This window comes from Temnothorax americanus, unplaced genomic scaffold (genome assembly GCF_048541705.1).
Source record: "Temnothorax americanus isolate GAGA-0224 unplaced genomic scaffold, ASM4854170v1 Scaffold1, whole genome shotgun sequence".
Classification (NCBI taxonomy): Eukaryota; Metazoa; Arthropoda; class Insecta; order Hymenoptera; family Formicidae; genus Temnothorax; species Temnothorax americanus.
Genome location: NW_027509230.1, coordinates 177,963 through 204,235, shown reverse-complemented (window position 1 = coordinate 204,235; position 26,273 = coordinate 177,963). Strand labels below are relative to the sequence as shown.

Genomic DNA, 26,273 nt, shown 5'->3' with positions numbered 1-26,273 from the left:
TGCGACTCTAACTGTGCGAAAAGCTACCGGCGCGGCGCGGCGCGGGCGCCGCTATACCGTCACGATGTCAATGATGTCATCGTCATACGATAACGAGCATGTTAATACTAAAATAATCCGATTATCCAACTGTTTCGGCGGCAGACGAAAGGCGTTCTACATCCCATTCTATCCTCAAAAAGAGAAGAGATTTTTAATCCGCCTCTATACGCGAGTTGAGAATAACTGCACTTATTATATTAGTCTTCATCTGACGTCACGTTTTAATGAGATTATCTATATATTTCTGTTAATATATAGAAGAATCAAGATTCTTCGATTGACTAGAATTAGAAATAACTCTTTTACTTTAATGAATCTGAATATCTCATATATAAATATGTCGATAAATGTTTTATCTCACATGTTATTCGACTACTCCTTTGTTCCGATTATTTTTAGATATTCTAAATACAAGTATAAATCATTTTTACTATTGTAAATAAATAAATAAATAAGTAACTCTTCTGACAATTTATACATATAATGTAGTGTTATCCAGTTTCGTATCAATAAAGTAGTACTTTTTCCAAAGTTATGAAAGTTGTATTTATTGCGCTATTGACATACATATATGTATGGAAACTAGTCGGTTATGTAAACGCGTGCATGTATATAATACCAACGAGATCGATTAGCATGGATGGCTTGACGGGTTGATGCACTATCGGGCTTACATTATCTGCATCTATACAGCTGCTATCGAGTACCTATACCTTTGTGTTCTACCGCGCTCAATATTTATTACACAGCGAATCGTAATATATATTTATGTTATATAGACGGGGTAGTAGAATCGAGTGTACTTTCATAAAATATTTCATACGGAATATTATATATACATGTATTCTAAAACCGTAAATATTTTACGCTGTGTCATTTGAATATATATGACGCGTAATGATATAAAAATACTAATTTAAAATGCCATAAACATTTGGCTTTGTATATATGTGTTCTCTCTCTCTCTCTCTCTCTCTCTCTCTCTCTCTCTCTCTCTCTCCCCCCTCCCTCCTTCCCTTTCCTTTTCACTTCTCGCCATTCCCTTCTTTCTCTTTCTATCTATCTATCTATCTATCTATCTATCTATCTATCTATCTATCTATCTATCTATCAAGCTCTCGTTCTCTTTCGCTCTCGTTGCTCTCATCCTACAGAATCAGTAGGGAAAGAGAAATTAAGAGAGAAAGAGATGGAAAGAGAGAACTGCCTTTTGTTCTGGCTCGTCTACCGTTCTTCCCCACACGCAACGATCGTCACGTAGTCACCTCTCGTTTCTTTTACACGCACTCACACGTGCGAACGAGTATATGTAGTGAGTATGCGCGCGTGCGCATATGTGTGTTGTGTGTATGGTGCGCACCGGCAATCTGTGGACACCCGGTTTCGCCGGGACGAACAGAACGAAGAGAAAGGCGGCCCGATCGATTTTCATCGAGTCTCAAAATTCTGTATGCATATATCCAGCGAGGAGCTAATACTTTATCATACATATTCCCTTCTACCTTGCCATCTCATCGTAATGTTTCTAGTAAATTCAGATTTATTTATTTATTTGATCGGTCACCGGGAGTTGTAATAAAACCATCAATTGTTTGCCAGCTTTTGGAATAGGTACGGTACATACTGCAGGCAGCGGGCCACCGACTTAAAATATGTCCCGCCTCGGGTTTCAGCACAATAAATACTATCGCAATTCTCTCGGATCAAAATTAATAAATTTTAATTAACGAAACTAATTCAATCTTAAAACTCACTTTCTCTACATTTGCTCTATGCATAATACAATTAATTGTAATTCCTTATTTATTTCGTAATCACAAATATTATATGTTGACAGAGCAGAGAAGAAAGTTATTTTCGTAATAGTCATTATTATTTTACAACACTGTGCTAGAGAACTGCTTTTCTCTTTAGATTTTTCCCTCGAATCATTAAACCAGCGATAAACCAACGACAAACGAGAATCTCAAAACGTGCTAGTGCTAGTGTACCTAAAAATGTGACAAATGTAATAAAAAATTGCATGCTTTGTTTTGTTATAGCTTTGTTTTGTTTAGCATGTTTGGCATTAAGAGATTTTTAGAGCCTAAGCAGAATAGGCTGAATAGCTGACTTATAATTTTAAGACAATGTTTTATGCTTTAAATTTTTGTTATTGATAACGCACAATACTGTCTTGTATCTCAAGTCTCACAAATATTGACACACGTTTAAAACGTGAGACACAAGACAATATTGTGCGTTACTAAAAACAAAGATTTTAAGTATAAAATATTGTCTTAAAATTATAAGTCAGCTATTCTGCTCAGGCCTTTAATCTGGATTAATATATATACATACGTGTAATACAAAGGCTTCTAAGCGTACATTTTATATCCTTATCATAATCATATGTACACATAAATATGTACAATGTTAAATAATATTCATTGGCATTTAGTACATTAAGATATGATTTACAGAAGACCACTCCATCCAGTACATTTGTATTCCAGTAAGCTCGTCCCCTCTCCCCGCCCTCCCCCTTGGCAATATTCTTAGCACCCTCGAGACATCCATGGTGTTGCCTATGAAAAAAACGATTCTCACAACTAAAGTCTAGAACACGTAGGCAGAGTCCTATCGTGAGACGGTGTACTCCTCTTCGCCCCTGAGAAGAATATTCCACCTCGATCTTTCGACGGCCATCGATAGTCGACCATTCTTATATGTATAATATGTATCTATGGGCACGGTATGTGTTTGTGTTTGTGTTTGTATCGAAGATGGAAGGACGACGAGAAGAGAAGCGGCGCGGAGTGTAGAGAAGAGCGGGGGAGAAGAGACGGACACACACACACACACACACACAGAAAATATACGGGGGCAGAGAAAAACGCATGAGTTTAGCTGCGGTGTGGAGAGTGGCCTTCCCTTCGAGGCGCTTTACACACCGGGTATCTCGTAATTGAGCAGACACGAGCCACCGGACGAACAAAACTGCTGGTGAGAGAGAGAGAGAGAGAAAGAGAAAGGAAGAGAAAGAGAGGGGGGAGGAAGAAGAGACCGTCCATTCCACTCGGAGAATTATCCCTATTTCTGGCGTATTTCGGAGTCGATCTCTTACACAGTATCCGGGAACAGAGGGACAGATTCCGTGCGGCTTGTTTATTCGGCCATGGAATACGAGTATTTCGTATTGTTCTATAATATATACGCGATAATTAATCTTGCTCTGAATTTGTTTTTGCGAATCAATCCTTTAAGCTTGCATGTTGCAAATATCGTAGCAATGCCATACGGTTTTCACAAATTTAAATTCGACGAATTGAATTGGTACTCGAAATTTTTAATTAAATCTGTTATTTCGATGAAACGAGATGTGACATTGAAAATATTTTTTTATCCATATAAAATATAAAGTAAAATTTCGAAAATTATCCTGTTAGCGGATTTAATTTATATATTCAATAAGCATGCAAACTTTTTTATCTCCTGCGCTAAATGTACATTTTAATGTATAACATATTTTTAACCTATTTAATTCAAAATTGTAGATGATATATAGATTTATTTAATTTTAAAAGTATGAGCAAGCTTTCTTTATTTATGCATTATATAGTGCAATAATATATAATGATATTAAAATGAAGATATATCTTGACCATTTTTTATAATAAACTCAATTTTATAACGAACATATTCCTTTTATATCTCCACAATAGGATTAATAACGACTATTCAGTCTAAGCATCTAATTTTTTTTACTTTTACATCGAAAAGAGCAATTGCTCCGCTCGTCGCAAATAGAGAGATCGAAAATATGAATTTTAAAGATTGTGCCTTTTCTATGAGATTTATAATTGTAGATGACGTCTTAAGCGCGTTTTGCTCGCGCGGGAAGCTTATCGATAATAATCTATCAAGTCGTGTGCAACTTGTATCGATCAGACACTTATTTCCATGATGATTCCTTTCAATCTTTCGAGGAACGGTTAATGGCAGAAACTCGAATTGTATTGTGTTAAATCTTTCCTGATTTTTTTAGTTACTCTAGCTATCGCGGATAAATTATTGCTATTATAAAGTATTTGCTTATAACGATTATTTTCTCGCGTGGCACGCAAGTTAATTCGAAAAAATTTTAATAGCTCTTCTATTTCCTTGGATGAAGTACAAGTTCGGAAAGAAGGCATCGGCCTCCGGCGGTGGTTCTCGATCTCGCAGTACACATACTCCAATTTGACAAGAAATTTTATTCAAAAAAACCTTTCTTTCCATACAGATAATGTTGCTAATTACTATGCTTTATAATCGCGGCAACTACGAGATCTTCTTCCAACAATAAGAATAAACGGCGCGCGCGGCTCTAAAGTCCGTGCTTTGACTACATTTCCGTGGGATCCGGCGGGATTGCCGAAGGGTTAAAAGGGTTAAGCAGTCGAGACTGTGCGAGTTAGGGAGGGTCGAGCGCGGTCGGCCTTGTCCGGGGCAAATTCGCGGAGCGGGACGACCAAGTTCGCCGAACTTCCAGTTATATACTCGATGTCGATGTTCAAATATGTGATTGGCGTAAATAATTTACGTTTTCCTGTACCTGCTTATACATATAATACGCGCGTCGCCGTACATGAATCATCATGCACAGTGGAGCGGTACTGCAGAATCTGATTTCGGAAACAATTTCGAGTAATAAATTAATACTTGGCGCGAGACACTACCGTGTCTCTTGATATACTTGTGTTTATACTGTTGTTAAAATTTTATAAAAAAGAAAGAACAATATTTGGTGAAATATTCTGATAAAAAATCTGATAAAAATAGTAAAATAGTGATGTATAATAACAATAATTGTTATTCATATACTTATAATTTTCATTCAAGATCGGCTATATGTTTGAATTTGTCAGTACAAATGTAATAAATTCGAAACTAATGTCACATTTGTAAATTAGAGAACGAAGTTTTAATGGGAGAATAGAGTTCTTTTGCAATACCTTCTTTCAGATACGGTTACCGTATTTGAAAGACGGTATTGCAAAAACTTCCTAATAAATTTGAAGCATCAAGTCGCTTGTCAATTATTTTAACATCTCACGAAGAACGGCAACGCATATACCGTAGCTATTGCACAGTACATCAGAAGAAAGGAAGGTTTACCATAGAAAACAGCTTGGAAGTTGCGGCCGCGGCCGCGGTGCAACCTTCACTTCATAACGAAATGTTATACCCCGGATAAATAATGATACGAAACTTTTTTTTTAGCTGCAAATATAGAAACCGTTTCTAATCTCACAAAGATCTTTTTCGAAACAACCATTTTAGGATGTTCAATGTTCGAATGTTCTTTATTGCTAGATGTAAAAATTAAAAAAAAAAAATTCGGATGAATTATATTAAAATAACAAATTTTGCAGAAAGTTATGCTCACAATAGTCCTTCAAAAAATGTAACTTTGAAATCTTATAATATTCCAAAACTGCGAAACAAGATCGCACACAAACGGTAACAAGAATGTAAAATGTAAAGGCATTTATTATTTCTACCTATATCGAGATTATTCCTATATACATATATTATTACTCCTGTATCGTACAGTCGAATCATTTGTTATAGGCATTAAATTTCGACTTTCGCATTTACGTTCGATAATGGCATTCCTATTTTTAAAATGTTGTTTACAATTAGTATATATTTAAAATAGCTTCTATGTGTAAACGCATTTGCGAATTGCTGCGCAAACTGCTGTTAGAAACTCGTGTACCGAATTAGGCAGACACGTTTTGTCTCTACAAATGAAACATTTCCATGAAATACGCAATCTTGCACAATTCAGAGCAAGGTTTCCTAGAACGAGATTAGACAAGATCCGTTTGAGATAACGTCGAATTTTTACATTTGTGCAATTTGCATTATTTACTGTGAATTTAGCATCGGACTCGATATTGCTCTATCGATTATACAACGGTTTATACAAAATATAAACCAACGAGAGTCGATGCACGAGAGAGAACCGAGTCGAGGCAGGAAAGTAGAAAGAGAAGAAAAGAGAGCGAAACGTGGTTGAGATTTTCTCAGCGTGATTCGGATGTCGGCCTCGGAGCCGCGCCGCGCGCCGCGCGCCGCGCGCCGGAGGAGTTAGCCGCCTGCTGCTAACCGAGAAAAATTGCAATATACTCACGAAGGACGGTCAAGGAAGTGGAAGCTATAGGTATGGCAGAAGGCAGAAAGAGCGGTGCGGTGGCACAAACGGCATGGCGCCGCGCACCGTAGGGATAGGGACTATAGGGCTCCTAGCCCCGACCCTAACTCCGGCGCGGAGCGAACATCGAGGAAAAAGAGTGAACCGCGCGCGCGAAGGGGGAAACGACTCGGAAGCTCGGAACTCTCTCGTGTCGTAGCGGTACTCGTTTTCTTCTTGGTCGCGTTCGCGTATCTTGTTGCCGCGAAATTGAATAACCGCGATATCGCCTCGCGACAGAAAGAAAAAGAGATGTATAGTACGCAAAATCGGGTTTTTAATTTTGCAATTCCGAAGGTACTCGCGATACTGTCCGTTAGCCTAAATCACGGGCCTCCGAAAAGACATAATTGAGCTGAGAACGAGAACGCTCTTGAGATTCGAGAGCGATATTACTGCAATGATAGCGTGCGCGAGAATGCTGTATACAGTTCGCTAACTGCCGCGCTGGAAAACCAGCCGTAAATGGATAATATTGATAAATATCGCAAACGAACATGTTTTCTGATACATATATAATACGCGGTGTATCAACAAATATTACGATATCTTAATAATTGTCGTATTGTCTTTTCATTAAAGTACACACAAGTGAATCATATTTATTTTATATAAAACAAACTTTGCTTCTGATAAATTTTCTAATTTTTCCTAAAATTAGCCGTTAATAGTGTTTCTTACGTAAACACATACGTGTATATAAAAAAAGGCTCTACTTGAGCCATTTCGCAGCACAGAGATATAAAAGAATAGGAAGTGAAAAAAATCGAAAACTTGTTAAATGCGTTATTATAATTACGTATATTATAATTATAATTAGAACTATATCTTACGTAAAACTATTTTCTATTCAAATGTTTAATAATGTGACTGCTGTCTCCGTTTGCGTATATTCCACTTGCCACACGAGGGTCATAGACTTTACCCTACTTTCTCCTAATCGCATCAATTATTACGAACTCTCAGCTCTCGCTCATAGATATGAAATCATCTAGCAGTATCTAATTGACAAAATATTATTCGATGTTTCCCCGCGGAAAGAGGACTCGTAAATCTGGATTTACGAAAATCGACGAGGAGGTATCGAAACTTTATCTCGAGTCCTCGACTCGCCTGTGTTGTAACATAGAGTCACGCGAGTTATTGACCCAAAGCGAGATGTTCCTACCCCTGCGCCGGGCGGCAGAGAGAGAGAGAGAGAGAGAGAAAGAGAGAGAGAGGGAGAGAGAGAGAGAGCCGCTTGAAAAGCAACAAGCCCATATATCGGTGTATATGTATATACCTACTCTCTCAGTAGTATCACAGCACTCGCAAAGATCGAACCCATCTCGGAGCGCTTCTGAAAAGGATCTCGCCGGACCTCTTCGGTAACGCGAGATAGCGAGGTATAACATGCACGTCGTAGAATTAAGCGTTTTAGAGCCGTTAAAAGGAGAGCAACAATTATAGAGAAGAGTATATTTCAGAAGGACAAGCAAGGAAGTACCAAACGTGTACGAGACTACTAGCGGAGACTGAAAGGTGGGACAAACTTGCCTTAGGGAAAGAGGAAGGCAGAGAAGAAAGGGGGAATAATGCGCGTTGCGAGTGTTGCAAAGTGGAAACTCACTCGGTACTCGTTTGCACATAGCGGTATAGCGGTATTCACCCGTAGGACTGACTATATACTTATGATGTCCGTTTTTTAAGTACATTTGTGCAAAATATCAAAATGCGCGCGATGCCAAAGTATCGACGTGAGATCATCACATCTCGACATTAATCCGAAGTATCTAAAAAATTAAGTTAATCCTGATAATCTTAATAATCAGAATACTCGGAAAAATTTAAGATAGAGGAATACAAACGTTTATACGCATCCTTCTCACAATTATTTCGAGAATGATTATTCTCTATCTATAAATTACTTCCAACTTATTGAATATAAGATAAATACTTGACGTATAAGATTTACTAATAATAAGTACTCCGTAGTAAAATCTGTAAATGAATCTACTTTATTTCGTGAGTACTTATCGAGGATATAAGTGAATATGTTTTACTTAATTTCTGGACTTTGTTTAACTATATCCTATTTCAGCTTACATCTCTTCGCCTCTTTTCCCGCGGGCGCGGAGTAAATCAAAGAGGTAAAAGACTTTTGTATTCTAAAGACCCGTACCAAGTTTCTTAGCTAGACGAAACGGAGAAATACAGGCGCGGGACATCTCTCCGCTAAAGTACTCTCCGTCCTCTCGTTCTATCTGTTCCCTCGGCTCTCGTTGGCTCTCTCATTAAATTATACTAGACCGAGGAGTATAGCGAACAGATTCAGATAACGTTATTCGAATTCGCATTTCAATACATGCGATTAACTCTATAATATAGTCGTATTAGATTGAAAAATACCCCGATACTTTGATTATATTTTAACTATATTTTGATATCGAGAATGCTTGACTCGATATGATAGAACATTACACTACATTTGCACGTACATATAAAATGTCTTTTAAAATTTCGCGTCATTACATTTTTAAGTCTTTTGAACTGTCCTTATTGCATAATTATAGTCAGACAAAAATTTGATTGATCATCGACTGTATATAATTTACATCGAGCAAGAGTCATCGGGTAACTTTCTTTTATTTTTTTATGTTGTTATATGTGAGCTGAGTGATTTACACTTTCAATTAATTATCGTTTATACATACGGGTGTATTGCCGGCGCGGCGTTTGAATTTTGTACAAGAATGTCATTTCATTTATACACTGAGAAAAAAAGCTGTTGCTTCAATTAAACTGCTATCACGGGGTGCCAAAAACAAGTATAGTTTATTCAATTTTATTATTATTAGACCCAATATCTGGATTATTAAACCAATAATTTAATTTTGAAGATTAATTTTGGAGAAAATTTTCGAGGTGTGGCACTTCGAAGAGCTGTAACTTTTCAAATATTGGTCGGATCGTTTCGGACCCTGATAGTTTTCGATAGAACTCCTCGGGGGGCAACCAGAACTCCCGCGAAAACTGCCGATTTCCGAAAAAAAAATTACACCTCGGGACTTAGAATATTTTTGAGGTGCGGCACTTTGAGGAACTGTAACTTTTGAAATATTGGTCGTAGCGTTATAAAACTTATAGGGAACTCTAGAACTCGTCGAAATCTTTCTCAATCTACCATAAAAAATTGATTTTTTTTTAGTGGAAATTTTTTGTTTAATTTTGACATCGATTTTTGGGCTTATTTAAACGGAAATTTTTTTAAAACCTATAGGGAACTCTAGAACTTATCAAAATCTATCCGAAACTACCATAAAAAATTCATTTTTTCAAAAATGGGGGCGCCGTGAAGTTAGCCCCCCCATTTTTAAAATGGTGTTTTCACCACTTTAAATGACGGAACTCTTTCTAAAAACTATAGAGAACTCTAGAACTCTTGCTGGGGAATCCAGAACTCTAATAAATTTTATGTAACACGTGCATAGAAAGTGGCCCATTGCGCACGCTACGCGCACGACCACTTTCCACGCACTTGCAACGTAAAATCTAGGGTGTGCAAGCCGTGCGTAATGATGAAAATTCAAGGGTGCGGTCACCGCACCCGGGAATTTTCATCTTACAGCACTTGTTGCACAAATAACTATTTCCGAATTTTGAAAAAAAAGGCCAACTTTACAGACATCACTTCCAAAGACCATTGCTATCTTCAATTTTCAAGAAATGCGAAAACATTCGCTACTACGATTAAAACATAATGATAAATGTAAATTTTATTACTTCCATTCCGTCCATATCGTATGGCTCGTGATCAACAGTTAGACTACAGTTTTTTTCTAGGAAAAAATGTCTGCATGAGAAATACCGTAGTAAAAATTAATTATTGAGATTTTAGAAATAAATCCCTTCTTTGCTAAACCTTAACTAATCCAATGTTCGATAAACTAAATTTATTATTGGAATAACAGATTTGAAGCTTTGTTTTCTGAACTTGAGAAGATTGTAAATTATAATTAAGAATATTTACTCTGAGAATATTTTATTGCATTCCATGGTAATTGAAAGTATCAAATATCAAATATATAGATATTTTATAAATATATGCGACAAATTGCTTATATATAGAATAATACTTAAGATATTGGCCGTGAGATAGAGAAACATGTCGTATACGCTTTCGACCACCGTAACGCTTCGGAGTTGCAGTATCCGATTGTTGCTCCGGAGTGGCGAGTGGCGAGCATTCAAAGTGTATTTCGCATGTTTTGGAGCTCAAAGAGATCGCACATTTCATGGAAATTATCTGTCGAGATTAAGTACAAAACTAATATAAATTCACATCAATAATAATTCATTCAAAATCATAATATGTATATATTATATCATATAATTATTATATTAAGTAATGTATATGTAATAAGTTTTTTATGTCACATAATCAGTAATATTTTTCTTGCGAAATTACAACAAAATTGAAATGGTCATTTAAAAGTGACGTTCGCTTATCGTTATATTATTTAGAGAAAAAGGTTTCAGGCGATGGAATAGATAGATAGGGCAGAGGTGTATTTCGCGACCAAGGGTGGCGGTGGGTGAGAAAAATCGAGTTAAAATAAAGCGTCGAGTAGCGCGGGGGTGGTTTGGCGTTTCGCTTAATGGGCAAGACGGGGTGAACTATGTTACGCGATACGTATTGCGTTTGAGTAAAGGTTACACCCACGGATCGACAAAGACACCCACATGACGCGACACGCGTATATATGTGGGCGTAAAAAATTGCGGGGGTGTACTTTGTTAACCAACACCTGTGCCGCTTACCTACTGTTGAACTTTTTGGTACGCGGGAAATGTCGTCACCGTTGCCGTATTATCGCTGCGCGCGCTGCTCTTTTGATTAAAACTGAAAATGCACTCGCAACGGGATACGTTGTAAATTACACGTCGTGCTATCGCATACGTATTCAGGGGCGTGCTTAATATCGTTATGAACATTAGGTAAAAAAGCCAGCGAACGTTCTTGAAGATTTGAGATAGAGAGAGAAAGAGAGAGAAAGAGAGAGAGAAAAAGAAAACGCTGCAATTTCCAAATTCAAAAATCTATCCAAAACTACCATAAAAAATTTATTTTTTCAAAAATGGGGGGCGCCGTAAAGTTAACCCCCCATTTTTAAAATAGTGTTTTTGTCACTTTAAATGATGGAATTGTTTCTAAAACCTATAGAGAACTCTAGAACTCTTGCTGGAGCATCCAGAACTCTAATAAATTTTTCCGAATTTTGAAAAAGGGGGGCCAACTTCACAGACATTTGGAAGTGAGCCAGTCAGTTTGTTGAACACGAACATTGTCGCGGAAAGATTTCTATCAGTCTGTCGATCTGTCGAGCCGATCAAGCCGATGGACTCGAAGGTCTGATTAGTATGTATTACAAGAGCGTCGACTGCGACCGAGTTCGTACTGCGCAATGCGCATTCGTCGTACAATGTCGAAAGAATATCAGCTCGCAGAGAAACAATGTAATCTTGCAACAGCCATTAATGAAGATTTTAATAATAAGTAAACCTTTTAATAAAAGTTAATTTATCGAAATAAGAATTATTTTCTTTCAAATCGTTCACTCGTCGCAATGTGCTTCGAGGAGAAATCACGTTATATTTCTCGCGTACCGAAGGACGCGTACGGCTTTAAAAGCCGATGGCGATGGGAGGAAGAGGAGAAAGAGGACGAGAAGAAGAAGTAGAGACGCGTGTCTGTAGACGTATATGATACATACCTATACATATGCAGGGAGGTAGTAGCAGAAGAGACCCCGTACACGCCGTACGCCGTACGCCGTACGCACGCGGGTAGGACGTATAGGACGTAGGACGTAGGATGACGGGAAGGAGAAAGGAGGAAGGAGGAAGGTAGAAGGTGGAAGGAGGACGCGTCGACGTCGACGCGAAGGAGGAGGGAAAAACGACTCGGAACTCGTGTCGTAGCGGTACGACGCTCGGCGCTCGGTCGGGTATCTCCGCATCGTGGGCCACAACACGCTCGGCCGGTGTCGGCTCGGCTGTCGGCTCGCATACGCTCGGTCGCTCGGGAGCTCGGGAGCTCGTCCGCTCACCGCTGTCGGGTGTACGGCTATACTCCGGTACTCCCGACTCCGTGCCGTTTAGTCGTGCTCGGGTCTCGTTTGCGTGCGGGTGTTTTGTCAACCGACCTGAGCGAAATCCACGTTTGGCGTGTACGCCGGTACGCCTACCTATAACGGAGCTCAGACCAGTCTCTCTCGCGCGAATACATCGAGTGTTTTCAATCAACACGTATACATTCAAATACATATGTACATGAGAACAGGTAAACGTATAAACGCGCATAATCCACGTTTGGCGCGCGCTCATGCGAGGAGGTGTATACGTGTATACGTGTATACGTGTATACGTGTGTCCGCGTGGTTCACGTGTAGCGGTAGCGCTGGTTAACGGTAGCGCATCTGACGTCGCCGTCGCCCTTGCCGCCGCGCCGTGCCGATATACGGTGTACGTCGTATACCTAGTGACATATAACAAAGATGTGCACGTGTGTGTATGTGTGCGTGTATAACGAGCAAATTGTGTAAACCAAAGTGCTCCGAATTAAATCCATCAGCTGTAACGTGCTAACCCGCGAAAAGGAGCGACGAAAAAAAAGAAGAGGCATACTGGAGAGAAGCGCGAAAGGAGTCGCGCGCAAGCAGGAAGGAAGAACAAAGAACGACAGCGTGCCACTGGCAGTCCGTGCGCCGCACCGTAGAAGCGTAGGGGCCTACGTGCGCGAGGACCGCGTCCCTCTCTCTCTCTCTACTCAATAACTTTATCTCTCGCTGACGTTCGCTCGCTCTCACCGCGCTGCGACTTACGTCCGAACGACGACGACGACGACGGTAACGACAGCGGCAACGACAACGGCAACGGCAACGGCAACGGGAGCGACTCGTTTCGGTGCTTGAGGTAAAGTGATTTTCAATGACGTCACGATGAAAGCGATGTCAAGTTGAGCAACCTCCACACGTCCGCCACCAAGCGTTGCTCCCCCCTCCCCACCCGCCCTACCCTTGCTCTCCATTACTCCCGTTCATTCGCGCGCCAGGGGGGACATCCTCGCTAACGATCAACCGCGAGATATTACGGGTTTTATTGTATTATAAACGGCGCGGTGTTTCGCCGCGAACAAAACGCAAACAATAATTTTCAAACGTTCTTATCCTATCAACATCATATAATCATAGCGAGTATCGCAGTGCGAGGCAATTGTCTAACATTCGATAACGATAACGATACCGATATGGTAAGGAGATGGCGCGCGGTCATCGAGGACGCCTTGATATTCGTGTCGACGGACGTCGCGACGGTCGAGTGATTTCTGTAGCATCGAAGAATCACCTCGCTCGGGACTCTCGGGAGTCGAGCGGCCGAAAGCTGAGGGCCGAGGGCCGCGGCAAGCTGCCACCTGATCGCTCGCGACAGCATCGACACCGACAGCGATCGGGCGGCGTCCTTCCGCAGTTCCGCGCTGGAGAACCTCCCACCCCCCAGCACCCGCGCAGTTCTTTCGCCGATGAGAGAAACTCCTTTCGTCTTTCAGTGCAGTCATGAAATTTCCAATGCCGACGTGTGCTCGCAACGTGCAAAGTTTTCTTGGCCTCACGGGCAATTTCCGTAAGTTTATTTGTCAGTATTCAGTGATAGCGAAGCCGTTATCAAATCTGTTGCAAGCTAATATCAAATTTTAATTTAAAAAAAATGAGATGCAAGCGTTTCAAAGTTTAAAATGCGCGTTAGCTGATAAACCCGTTTTAAGACTATACAAACAAGGAGCCAAAACGGAGTTACATACAGACGCTTCAAAGTTTGGTTATGGCGCGATTTTACTACAAAGAAATCATTCCGATGATCCCTTTCATCCAATCTATTACGCGAGTGGGAAGACTACTCCCGCCGAAGAGAAATAGACAAGTTATGAGCTGGAAGTACTTGCGATTATTAAGTCGTTAAAGAAATTCAGAGTGTATCTGATAAGCATTCCCTTTAAGATTGTCACCGACTGTAGAGCATTTACTCTCACGATGGGTAAGAATGATCTATGTGTACGGGTAGCTAGATGGGCACTTGCATTAGAAGAGTATAATTACCAAATTCAGCATAAGTCTGGAAAGAATATGAAGCACGTAGATGCATTAAATAAAAACCCCCTCCCAGAACCATTACTTATCAACGAAGACAACGGTAGCCTAATTGCCAGATTCAGGGAAGCCCAGAATGTGTGTGTGGTGTGTGTGTGGGGTCGACCCAGATTTACAGGAAATTTTTAAGTTAGCGACATGCGGTAAAGCGAACGGTTACACGATGCGAAATAATCTATTGTATCGAGACGAAAACGATGACTTGTTATTAGTAGTACCTAAAACGATGCAAATTGCCATGATTAGACGAGCGCATGAGCAAGGACACTTTAGTATCAGCGAAACAGAAGCACTGTTGCGTAAAAACTATTGGTTTAAAGAAATGAGACCAAAGATCGAAAGGGTAATAACAAATTATATTAATTGTATTTTAGCCGAACGAAAGCAGGGTAAACAAGAACGATTTTTAAATGTAATTAGCAAAGGAGACGTTCCACTAGATACATACCACGTTGATCATCTGATATTTTTTATATTTTTATAATAGTAGACGCGTTTAGCAAGTTTGTATGGTTATACGCCACTAGGGCTACTGATACCGCCAAGGTGCGCTTAACCGTTTACAAAAACGGTCCGATGTATTTGGAAACCCGTGGAGGATTATATCAGACCGCGGCACCGCGTCTAGTGCGTTTAAGAGTATTGCGATGAGAAAAGAATTCAGCACCTCTTCATAACAACGGGGATACCTAGAGGTAATGGGCAGGTCGAAAGAATTAACCGCACACTCATACCACTTTTAACAAAATTGGCAACTCCGGAGCCAGGGTCTATCATAGAACTCCTCGAGGGGCGACCAAAACTCCCGCGAGTACTGCCGATTTCCGAAAAAAAATTACCCCTCGGGACTTGGAATATTTTCGAGGTGCGGCACTTTGAGGAGCTGTAACTTTTGAAATATTGGTCGGAGTGCTTCGGACCCTGATAGTTTTCGATAGAACTCCTCGGGGGGCGACCAGAACTCCCGCAAGAACTGCCAATTTCCGAAAAAAAAATTACCCTTCGAGACTTAGAAAATTTTCGAGGTGCAGCACTTCAACTTTTGAAATATTGGTCGTAGGCGTCGTAGCGTTATAAAACCTATAGGAAACTCTAGAACTCGTCGAAATCTTTCTGAAACTACCATAAAATTGATTTAAAAAAAAGTGGAAATTTTTTGTTCAACTTTGAAGAAACGAGGTTTGTCGTCATCGTTATTTACGACACATCTGACGACAATTACTGATAAATTCGAAAAAAAAAAACGGAAAATACGCTGCAAATTAGTATAGAGTGCATAAAGGATGCCATATTTATGTATCATTACTATAGATATATCTTCTTTATATCGGACATGGTACAAGAATCGAAGAATCGCCGCGTGCCGCTACTCGAGAAGGAGGGGGGTTAAGACGTTAAGACGCGCTAATCCCCGATGTCGCGACTAACGGAACATCGCGCTATAGACAGAACGAGTAACGTGCACGGAGTGGCATGGCATGGCGCGGACAAGCGGACAGACGGACAGACGGACAGGCAGGCAAGAATCGTCCTATCGCATGCCGCGCGCGGTTCTACTCGCGGAAGGTCAGTGACAGAAAAGCGGGTATCGCGTCGCGTCGCGTCGCGGGATTCTCCCAAAACAAAGAGTCATCGGCCTTTATGCGGAATCTCCGCGCCGCACCTCCGCCCCCACGGGTTATTTGTACGAGTCGGTTCCGCGGGGGTGGTTCGCCCCTTCCGACACAGTCGCGCATTTCAGAGGTAAATGCACCGAAGCGCGTGCGCCTCACGAATGACGCGAGGCGCGCTGCGGCGCGACGTGGCCGCTCCAACTGCTCCAAGCTCCAAGTCGCGGAGCGCGTCGTGGCGGTTGCTGCTATTTTTGTCGACGGATTCACCGCGGAATGAGATCAGTGCGCTAAATTTATGACGAAGCGCAAGTAGCACGCGCGAGCAAACGAGCATCCTTCACTCTATGCATGTCCTAAAACGCCGCTTATACTATATACGTTAGCGCTCACTGATGAGCTCGCGCCGCGCTTTAGTACGTCCGCGTTGTTAAATAGTTCCCCTGCGCGCTTCTGCCAAGTAGTGGCCCAGGATTATATTATTAACATAAAAAATTACCTTTAAAAAAAAGGATAAAAATAGCCGCCAAATGCACGCGCCAGCGCACGAAAAACTATTGTATATTGAAAAAAATGTGTTGTGTACAAAACTGTTTTAATATATCCAATCAAAAATATAAAATAATTGTGCATTTTAACATAAATGATTGCTTTATACCACCGCCCCCGTCACATTATTTCACATCAAGATATGACGATTCTCTTTGCGACTCTTATTTTGATTTACAATTAGTAAATATATGAATGTGATGGAATGATACTTTTCATCAAATTATTCACGTCAATTTATGTTAATTCGTACAACTTCATCTTTTGATAAATGTTGTGACTTTCCATTATCGTGCAGCAAATTAATTAAAACAAAGTAAAATAAGTAAAATGAGTCTGAGAAATTTCTTCGTTACGCGAATTACATTCTTTTACGCTTTATTATATGCGCTTGCAATGTATATGTGATGTTTCTATTGTATTAATTAAAAAATTCTATGAACATATTGCAAGCGCGTATTATCGACAATTCTACACTATATTTTGTTCACGTTTCGCTCTCATTTTCCCTCCTCTATTAATATCTAATATATCTCACTGTAGAATCGTCGAAAGATGTTATTCGATATTTTTCTGAGAACAGCATCTTTGATGGAAAATAGAAATACGCGTGTGTATGTCCCGTATACTAATGTAAGTTAACTCGCGCGAATTCTCCATACGCTAACGTAAACATGTTTCCGCTTGATGCCAAATTCTACGTTTCTATACGAGGCATCGTTCTGAAATTCGCGCTAACATCGTAAGTTCGAGGTAAAGACTTGGTGATGTCTGTGACACGATATAAATATAAATACGATATAAATATGATATAACGTTGAACATTAAGTACATTTGTTTGTAAGAAAAATTTATTTTTATTAAATGTAACACCTCTCTAGTTTCCTTATCAGAAACAATATCAAATCAAAAGATATTAATATTTTTCTTCAGAATTCGAGGTTTTTTTTTACAAATTATAGATTTGAGATTTAGGATCCTCGAATTAAATGCATATACGCGAGAACGAGCGACTCGTTAAAAAAGTTCAGATATGTAACGGATGAGAATGAAACGCTTAAAGGCAATAATTGAAGGCAGTCGTCATGGAGTCGCGTGACAAGTCAAGCGAACCATAAGGCACTTTCATGCTGCATGGCACAGATCCAAAAACATTCCCGTGAAGTGAAGCCCGAAGTGTATTCAAAGGATGCTTTTCGGTTTTACGAGCTGTAAATGTAGCTTACATATCGCGCGCAGAATACGTGTCAGAGACGGAAAACGCGACTCGCGACACGAGACTCGCGCCTAGATTGACGCGAATAGGCATAAGCGCACCAGAATAATTATTAACACCCTACGACGATTACGTCAACGTCTGTTGCGTACATCGTACGCGATGACACGCATCTTTGCGGAAATTCGCTGTTCGTTAGCGTCATCAACTCGTCCGTGTTTCTTCGTTTCTTCGTTTCTTCGTTTCTCGCGATTGGCGTGTATGTGCCTAACGTTGATTATGATACACGTCTTGAACCGATCGAGTTTTCCATTTTGTCTTCGCGGAAATTGATGATAAAATAAAGAAAAATGACAGCTCCGGATAGCCAAGTATCCAAATTGCGGTAGTTGCAAAGATAATCGAAATTAATTTAACTTCGAATCGTAAAAAATTAAATTTTAAAAGTAAATAATTAATTTTTTATCAACTTAGTCAATGATAGAAGATCGAAGGCAAAAATATATTCGTTGATACATGTCTATAACATATTGTAACAAATGTATGAGAGTCTCACACATAGAAGTCTATTGTGCGAGAGCGCAACATTAGAGCAAAGAATCATTTGTAATCGCGAAATTGTAAGCACTGTGCGCTGCACTCCGTAAAGGAGGTCAATGAAGGACGCGCGCGCATGTTGGTATATGACTATATTTTAATAAATGCATGGTTTAATTAGTCATAACGTGCGGCGGTAACGCTCACGCTTTTGTCACGATATGCTTAACAATTTTGATGAAAATATATAATTTATCAATAGAGACAGACGATAATGAAAATAACAGCTAATATTTTTTAATATAAATAGTAAATTTATGCGATAATAAAGTAACAACAAACCTAAAGTTAAAGAGGAAAATATAATGGTATGAGAGTTCGAAGCAACAAATTCAAGCACGAACATGAGCGAATTACTACCCGGCTAACTAAGAGTTTATATCCCACTTATTAAAGCTTGCCAACATAAAACTCTAATTTCTCCTGAGTAACTTACTAGAAGAAGTTGAAATTACCAATCCAGATTACAATACATATTCAGATTATTCGAGAAGAAAAGGACGTGTGATAACTGCGATATATAGAATCATCTCTTAAAAGAGAAATCTGGAGGCAAGCTTGCATCTAAAATACGTACGTATATACATACATACCTATACACATTTATGTACGTGAAGTATTTAAATTAATAGAGTGTAGACGTATTATTAATTCTTTTTTTAATTTTAAAGTCATAAAGTTTAAATTCATTTTTTTGCTGTTTATGATTACAGTATTTTATCTTAATATTATTATTATTTTCAATCTTGCCATATCCGAATTGTATATGCTTCGCAATTAAAAAGATATTTCTCGAAAAATAATGTTATATGAATTGTTAATATGTATAAATTTAGATGACATTTTCGATAGTATCGGTAAGCGAAGGAGTATAGCGATTCAATATTTATGCCGAGTTGTGAGTACATTATCTTATGAGGAAAGCACGGTATTTGGAAATATATTATACCATTCTCTAATTTATCAGGTTGTTTCGACATAATTTGTGTGTTTCGGTATTACAAAACTGTACTTAATCACGCGATATCGCGTTTAAAACCCAAGCAGATTCCACGTTCATGGAATCGTAAAAAGGTTTATACGTGTGAGACTTTTCCTCAACAGCACTCGCACGTAACGTTAATCCGTTTTAACGCTTAACATCGATGGTCTTTAATCCTTGCAACACACTGGCACGGCGTTACGCGATAAAAACATTTATAATTTCAACACAAAATTAAATTGTTTTCAAATGTATATAATAATTTTCGAATGAGTAAAACACTGCACAATACTGTAGTTAAAAAGCACTGTAGTACAAAATGTCTACGGAAATTTATTTAATAGGATTTACAACGCTATTCGATATACAGTGTTCAATTTATCCGATTCTCTACTCGTTATTCTTCTCTCGTCGCTGGTTATCTTACGAGCGTAAACGCGTGAAAGAATTGCGCGTACGCGTTATCAGCATTACGGCCAATTACCGACGTAATTGGCCGCAAATGCCGTAATTGGCGATCATTAATTCGAAGATCTGTCGAGATTCACTGACAATGCTGACAACAATAGCTCAAAAGATACGAGTTCCGTGTAATTTTGTCGTACGATCGATTTGAATGCCGATGGGCAGACGAAAAAGCACGCGCGCGCACGCACGCACGCACGCACGCACGCACGTCGCGCGGATAATACCTACGCGAATCGAGCATATGCTGCTCTGTGACTATCGATATGGGTCTGATTGCGCGAGATAGCCTGGCCCCGATATTCGACTATATGAACACGGTGGATGTATGGGCGCGCGGAATGACTATCGCGCATTCGTAGAAATGCAATGACACGCGCCGCCAGTCGATAGAATCGAATAAAAGGCTCATGGTTATGCTATATTGCTATTATAAGCGGGACAAAGAACCCGTTTAACACTTGGCTGAAAATACAGGATGTATTCGGTTTATTCAGTTATGATGTTTTCAATCGCTTCGAAGTCATTGAATCAATGCCGTTTTAGGAAAGATGTTACTTCCACGTTTAAAACACGATTTAGCAAAAAACGAAAAATATTCCGTAGCATTAGTTGAAATTGTATAGAAATATTTTGTTACTATTTTATATTATTACAGTATCTGTATACATATTGTGTTTCATTAAATGTAATTAAAAAAATATAATCTCTACACATAAAAAAAAACCAACAAGTGGACGAATATCCAATATGACAATTTTTAAATAAATAAAAGACTCGTAAGTAACGACAAATTAGATAAGTGGACGAGCGAGAGAATATTAAACCGAGTAGAGTCAGTAGAGTCTGCCTAGCTTACGGGTTTGATTCCCGGTTCAGGGATCCCTTGCTTCGAATCCTTACAGCTCTACCCTTAAAACGAGCTGGTGATGCGGTGCGATGGTGTTCTATTGTGTATCTACACACAAAAGCTATGACGTTGGGAAACCAAACCTTAAAGGCACAAGTCTTCAAGTCTTCAATATGTCATCCCATATGTGAGCTATGCTTGTTCAGGGTGAAAACAGACCTTCAATGAGCTTGGATAATTGATCTAAAATTCTAGCAATGTCAATAAGACTTGACACAACCGCCAATGATTAACTAATCTTTGTTTCTCGACTTGCATTATCTATCTATGTATAACTGTCCGACTATGACCTAGAAACAGACAGGTAGTCTCTCGCTAACCAGAGTTAGTCAACTCCGTAAAGGTTAAGACAGATCAAAAAAAAAAAAAGCTACTCTTAGTCTTCCGCAACCTCTTTTATCTACTGACAATGAGTGCCGGACAAAATTACAGCTTCGAGATGGATAGTTACTAGCCCCGAATTACGTTTCATATGCAGCCAAATTCGTTTTCTATATCCAACTTTGTATATTATTAACTGATCATGTCTTTCATGCGTCAGATTTTTACCTTTTAGGAAACACCGAGTCTAATTAGCTACACAAGTTAAATTGATATACTGTTAAATGTTCTTAATGTTCGTAAATTCCGCAAGAGCTAATCGTTTCCCGACTATTATATTAGAAAATCTAGTATGAGTTAATTTCAACCAATCAAAATATGACAAATATTAAACGTTTTTCGGTAAAAAAAAGAAATTATATATGCAAAAATTTTTTTATTAAATAAAAAACTTGAGATCTTCGATATCACAGACATCTAAGCACTCTATTTCACAATTAACTCTCTTGTACCTATCTTACAATCCTTTCTTTATTACGGTCTATAAGATATCGCCAACGAGGAACCTGTATAGCATCCCGTTTTGTACCCGGTTGGTAGTACAAGAATCTCGAGAGCTCGTCCTAAAGTGTCCCCTGAAAATTCGTGGCTCCCCTCTTGCATGTCTCGGTGCTTTACATCGTCAAAGAAAGACGGGCATGGCAACAAGGCGAGCGACGCCGGCGTCTCCCGACCAGCTGGTGGAATGCGTGACATCATGAGCCTACTATCTACCTACCTATACTATAATGTGCCACAAACACGTCTCACCCTTTATCGTCGATGCACTTCTCGCTTTCTCACTCTACCCTCCCCCCCCTCCCCCTACTCTTCCTTCTCCTTCGCCACCATGGTCTCGACGCTCGCGCGACTCAACGACTCTCGGCACACATACGACGTGTGGCACACCTACACGAGAGCGTGTGGCACGAGACCCGAACAAGCGATGGAGACGCGATTACCTTTGTGTGAACGATAGCCGAAACGCCATGCTTTGATGCCGCTGGAATTTCAGATATAATCGTTAACGTGGTCGCCAGTACAGATGTTTCAGACGTGTAATGTTGTGCGATGCAATTTCGGTACCACTAGCGAGCTGCCGTAGCGAGTGTCACTACGACAATTCGCATGTTTGTACATACTCGTAACATTGTGACAAATGCCACAGTGAGATAAAAATATTTGAGTATTTGAGTAGTAGCGCAAGGCGAATTATGGAAGAATGACAATGAGTCAAATAATAAATACTAAAATGCACTGATAACATCATATTACGTATTAATTAGATATTAACATACGGCAATTTACACGTATATATATACACATATCATTTTACGTTTTTTCTTTTATGCACTTAGCTGTAGGAAAAACAATACAATCATCAGACACAGCTAATATCGATGTGAATATTAAGAATTCAAACTCAGCTCTGATTTAAAAAAACTGATTTAATCATTTTTCGTGACAAATGAAAGTGTCTTGTATCTACACTAGGGTGTGTCATTTTGAAGCAACTTTTTTTTCATTTCACGAATAGCATATATACTTGCAGGAAGGTAAAATAAGATATCTGTTAAAGTTTGAGCCCTTAATATTAATATTAACAGGTCGCGATTTTTTATTTTTTATTTAGTAAGATAGAAAAAATTTTATAACTTCTAACAAACAGTAATACAGCATTGCTCCACATAGATTTTTGTAGTAAATTTACCGCTCTACAAAAAAGATCTCTTATCATTTTTTCATAAATTCAACCGTTCAAAAGATATTCAAAGTTAAAGTTTGATAAATTTTATAAAACTTGTTTTTGCTTCTTATTAATTTTGTATCATATCGACTATCAAAAATTATGAAATAATCAATACATATTTTTGTAGAAATTTTAACGATCTACAAAAAATAACCATTTGGACAATATTAAGGTTTAAACCTTAAAAAATATAAGACCTTTTTTGTAGATCGTTAAATTTTATACAAAAATATGTATTGATTATTTCATAATTTTTGACAGTCGATGCTGTATTACTGTTTGTTAAATAGTTATAAAATTTTTTCTATCTTACTAAATAAAAAATAAAAAATCGCGATAAGCGACCTGTTAATATTAATATTAAGGGCTCAAACTTTAAGAGGTATCTTATTTTACCTTCCTGCAAGTATATGTGCTATTCGTGAAATGAAAAAAGAAAGTTGCTCTAAAATGACACCCTAATGTGTATATGTATACACATATGTCAATAGCGTCTTCATATGTAGTATTAAATATATAAATAAGTAAATAAGTAAAAAACAAATAAGTAAAGATGTACAAAGGTAAGAATTTTGGTATAAAGCGAGTTTTACGGCGATCCATCCGATTTACGATGTTATATTTCGACTCTAACGTGAGCTTCTCTTTCTTACCTACCTACTTGTTTTCTCTGCCGTTCACGCGATATCTCGAGAAGAGAATGCAACTTTTCCCTGTTCCCTCAAGATTCCTTCAACATCCATCATTTTCGGACACATTGCTACTTTGTCAGCCAATAATTATAAAGCGCTAAAGAAGAAAACGCGAGTCAATGGCGAAAAGTATCATAAAGCTCGTCATGATATTGTCAGTTTTGCTTTAGTTTTGCGAAACATCGAAATTGAGTTGACGATAAGGACGATTACGAAAGTTTCACGGTGTAGCACGGTGATCAAGTATTTCAATTTACATAGACCGCGCTATCATGGTCTTTTGTTACGACATTTTATGATGTGCAAGCTAATTATGAGCGTATCGCGACACGATAACGGAATTTTGTATATCAAGTATATAAAAACATTTATGATTATAATATAAATTTAGTAGAAAAAAAAATAGAAGGAAAAAAATTAGTATAACTGTTTGCCAATACAAGACAATATCTTTCTCAATGTAAGACGATTGTAAATTAACACACAACAATATGCAATAGAGGGACATTTATGAACGTTATCCTGTTATTGCGATATTCCGACCTAGGCTCGAGTCGCAGTTTAGACGCGTGTGTATCTTAATAGTGTATCACTTATCATTCGCTTGAAGACATCCGGAAATGAAAATATAAATGTTCTCCCTAAGAATAATAATATAATAGATCGTGCAACAGGTTAAAGAATTTAATGAAAACGAAAATCCGTTCGAATTCACTGCGGCGCGGAATGTGCGTGTGCTATTGCACCGTCGCGAGTAGGTTCGGTAACATTGAGAATGCGTGAAAGGAGTCTGGAGCATAGAGCGTGGAGCGTCGTCGTTGACGTCGACGTCGACATCGACATCGACATCGACATCGACATCGACATTATACTTACTCTCCGAATCACCGATTTCACGCGCCGTCGCACTTCGCGCCGCGTTATCTGGTAATTCACGACAGAAATAGTCATAGTGCAAATAATCTGCCAAAATGTGTCATCATTAGCCAAATCGTCGATTCATAAAAGATAATCTCAGCGATCAACCAACTCTTCATGTTCCAGATTTAGATTGATAAACGTTATACAATTGGGTTCTCAAGTAAAATTTTTTTATTAAGCGGTATCCATAATTAATGTAGAGAATCTAAGCCGATTTTTAGTACTTTTTGAATTAAAAAAAAAACCCAAATTTGAGAAAGTTATAGCTTTCTAAAGTTTCTTTGATGACGGCAACTTCAAAAGATTTCGCAACAACATTATGACGTCACGCACATTTTCGTGTACTATATTTTCTTCAATTTTGAAGATATTGCAAAAATTCAAAAAGTTTACAAAGAAAGTATGCCATGATCTATCAAAATATACTGTTAGGTAAAAGTCGGTTGAAGACCGAATTTGCCTCCTTTACCATGCGCTTTCAAACTTTCGCCTTCTCTCCCTCTCCCTCTCTCTCTCTCTCTCTCTCTCTCCCTCTCTCATTTAAAAAGAAATAAGTTGTGTATGAATAGAGAATATAAAATATGTAGAAATAAGAAATCCAACACGCCTTATTTCTACTTTCTGAAAACTTTACTTTAGTGCAAGATGCATTTAATGAACAATGAACGTGAACAATTTTAAAGCTTGACAAGAAAAAGAAAACAAGATGAAATTTTTTATACAAGGTCTTCAATTATAATCGCCAACACCCTCATGAATAAAATCGATGAGATATTACATTTCAGTGTTTGAATGGTGTACCATGGACCCGCAATGCATGAATATGCAGTAAAAATGCAGAATCATCCATATTTATTTCGGAGCGAGATGATGAGAGCGCGCGATGGATGGAAAATCGCTTTTAAGCTCTTAATTGATTAATTGCGAGTGATACATCGCGCAATTTATCTTGCGCATATTAATAAAATGCATTCCTTTTAAAAGGGAAATTGTTATAATGGAGAGCTTACTCCAAGATGCTAATAAAATGTTTTCCACTCACAACATATATTTCAGTTTTTTGTAAAGTTACACTCGTCAGATAACTCGTTCTCTGCATACATATTTATATGTATAATACTCTTATAATTTAGATGTACTATTCATCAATAAAATCTCTCTTTCATAACGGTACGTTAGAAAGGCTCGATATGATATAATAATCGTGTCCTTTCGGCATTGCAGATAATGCAGATCAAAATCGCGAAACAGAATTTGCGAACTTCAACTTGGACGCACACATCGTGCATGTCCACGCCGCCCGTTGCGATAAAAATAACAGACGCACGTACGTCGAATCTTGACCAATCGGAAACTCCGGTTATCCGGAACAACTCTCTCGTGACCTTCCGCGAGCGCGCGCGTGCTACGCAGTGTCGCAACGGCCTCGAATTTCGCAGCGGCATGGCACATTAAGAATCATACGTTTACTTTGTTGCCCGCAGCTCGCCGCGCGCCATAAAGTCACATCGATACATGGCAATCACACTAAGAGCAGATGTTATCCCCACCCGATGTATATACGTCTTCTTTGCCCCGACTACGACTACTCGACTACTACCAACTATCAACTATCAACTACTACTACTACTACTACTACTACTACTACTACTACTACTACTACTACTACTACTACTACTACTACTACTACTACTACTACTACTACTACTACTACTACTACTACTACTACTACTACTACTACTACTACTACTACTACTACTACTACTGATACTA

At 38.8% G+C, this 26,273-nt stretch overlaps 2 protein-coding genes across 3 annotated transcripts in view; one reads left to right on the top strand and one right to left on the bottom strand.

The window, feature by feature from the left end:
- The window catches only part of LOC143896999 (uncharacterized), a 105,171-nt gene that overhangs the window by 48,280 nt on the left and 30,618 nt on the right, over nt 1-26,273 (top strand). Inside the window, exon 1 of one of the 2 annotated variants that reach the window (XM_077405282.1) lies at nt 12,228-13,216. The exons of the other annotated variant lie outside the window; for it this stretch is intronic. The gene's annotated coding sequence lies outside the window, so the exon portion shown is untranslated. Of the gene's footprint in view, nt 1-12,227; nt 13,217-26,273 lie in introns of those variants that run through there. 2 annotated transcript variants of the gene reach the window in all.
- Socs36e (Suppressor of cytokine signaling at 36E) overlaps nt 1-26,273 on the bottom strand; it is a 191,152-nt gene that overhangs the window by 154,529 nt on the left and 10,350 nt on the right. The window lies entirely within an intron of this gene.